The sequence below is a fragment of the Kryptolebias marmoratus genome, linkage group LG17, assembly GCF_001649575.2.
Source record: "Kryptolebias marmoratus isolate JLee-2015 linkage group LG17, ASM164957v2, whole genome shotgun sequence".
NCBI classification, from domain to species: domain Eukaryota; kingdom Metazoa; phylum Chordata; class Actinopteri; order Cyprinodontiformes; family Rivulidae; genus Kryptolebias; species Kryptolebias marmoratus.
The window spans coordinates 26,343,772-26,346,113 of NC_051446.1; the positions used below are offsets into that span (position 1 = coordinate 26,343,772).

Here is a 2,342-nt window from a genome sequence, read left to right on the forward strand (position 1 = left end):
GAATATAGTGCGTGGATCTACTGAGTAGTGACCTGGGTGGGCTAAATGGGATTGCTTTGTAGGGATTGATTTTCTGTATACTATTATTATTATATTTTTTTTTTCTTTTTGTTGTATCTGTATTGGATAAACACCTCGTTGTATTCACATACTGTATGTATAAAAGGGAAAAAACTTAATAAAAAGACAGTGATTAAAAAATTCATAAATTAATAATTAGGATTTACTTACAATCTGAGCAACATTTATATCTGGTAATAAATCTGAAATCTTTACCTTTTTGGTAATAAACACATTTATTCTACACTCATGCTCCTCGTCTTCCTCGTCCTCTGTCCCTCCTCGTCCTCTGTCCTCCTCGTCCTCTGTCCCTCCTCGTCCCTGACATGTTGGACTCTTCATATTGTCTCTTTACCTCCAGGACTCTGGTATCCACTTGTCCTGGTCCTTCAGAAACCAGCAGGTTTGTGGTTTTTGTTTTTGCTGCTCCTTTTCTCCGCCTGCCGTATTGTTTCCTTCACAAAACGTCTTTATGTCCTCACACTTGTTTATCTCCTTCATGTCCTTTTTATCGGTTTTTATTCACTGCCGTTCTGCTTATCTTCACTCAGAAGCTGCTGGTTTCAGTTTCTCCGGTGGATTTTTATTGTTTCTGTCTGTTTAGGAGTGTTTGAACAAGAAAAATGTATTTATTGGATAACTTAAAGTGAACATGGATTAAATATTTATTTTGCATTCTGGCTGTAACCCAAGGACACTTCTTTTTAAAAACTAAATGTTAATTTCAATACTTCAAAAATTTAACAGCTTAATTCTGACTAATATTTAAAGCTTTTTACTAAAAAGGAATAAATTAAAAACTTTTATAGTTTCTCATTAGTTTAAGGACAAGTGTAGCTGAAAAAAAAGCAGATTTGACACGTGGCTCTAATCTTTGTTAAAGAAAGAAAAACCAGAAAGGCCAAAGAAATAACTTGAAACTGAAAAAATACTAAAAGTTTAATGAAAATCAATCTTTTCTGAGTTTGGATTCAACAAAAAAAATAAAACTGATGAAACTGACCTTGACTAAAAGAATGTTTCTCCTAGAAAAGACTAATTTGTCCACAGGGACATGTTGGACTCAGGTGTGTCCTGTAATCAGAACCACAGGTGTCCTCAGTCCTGGAATCAGTCAGTCTGCCTGTTTAAAGGGGGACAGGTAGTCACAGGGCTGTTTGGGATCATGGTGTGTACCACACTGAATGTGGGGGACAGGAAGCTGAAGACAGAGTTGTCTCAGGAGCTGTCCATCTCCAAGCAGCTGGATGTTCCTGTGACCACAGGACTGGAGACAACAGAGGACAACTGGAGACAAACAGATGAGACAGATATTACGAATGGTGACCAAACAGTCCAGAACCAAGAGATCAGAGGTGAAGTCCAAGGTCCAGAGATCACCTGACTGCAGGGACTCAGAAGGTTGAGCAGCAGAACCATCCTTTCTGTCCTGTTTCGTTGGTTTGTATGTAAAATAATTCTGTTCTGATTTTCATTTATTTCTCTTTTTATTTTTTACTTTGGTCAGTTTTAAGTTATTTTTGTGATTTTTGTGGATTTTCTTTCTTTAACAAAAGGTCCAAACTGATTCTGTGACTGTATTCTCCTGGACCAGGATGAGCCAGAACCCGAACAGAACCGCCTGGTGTTCCTGAACATCCTGTCCCCGGCACAATGTTTTCTCAGGTTGTTCTTCCCGGCTCCGCTCCATCCATCCATCGCCCACTCGTCTTTGTTCATCGCTCCACAAACCCTCACAGTGTCACGTCTCCACCTCGGTGCCGGTGCTGCTGTTTGTGCTGAGGGCTACAGAGGCAGCGGGGGGTGGGGGTGGGGGGCAGGGCAGATGAATCAGCTGGCTGCAGGGCACATACATAAATACAGCTGGAGCTCCAGAAGAAGAGAAGCATCCATGTGACCTTTGACCTCCACAGATGGAGAAGACGGGGGAAGGAAGCAGCACTGATTTAATACCTTATAGTTGTTTTTTACTGTTTTAATCTGAATGCTGTGGTGTTACTGCACCGTGAGGACAGTTAGTTTAAAGGTTTAGGATGTTAATATCCACATGATTACAGAGGTCATGATGCTGCTCCAAACAGCCGCCTGCTGATAAACTTTTATCTCTGTTTGCATCTGAGGCTGACGAAGATGCGGCTGCCATTAAAGCCAAAAAACTCCTGCAGCTTCCAAGAAAAACAGGATAAAAAAACACAAAAACAAGCATCTAAATCAGGAACCTTCGGTACCACAAACCTGCTCTAAACCCGGTCCTGTTAGGAGCTCTAAACCCGGTCCTGTTA

General features: G+C 40.7%; 1 protein-coding gene across 3 annotated transcripts in view; it reads right to left on the minus strand.

The window, feature by feature from the left end:
• Positions 1–2,342, minus strand: part of grid1b (glutamate receptor, ionotropic, delta 1b) — a 357,735-nt gene that overhangs the window by 99,787 nt on the left and 255,606 nt on the right. The gene's annotated exons all lie outside the window — the stretch shown is intronic.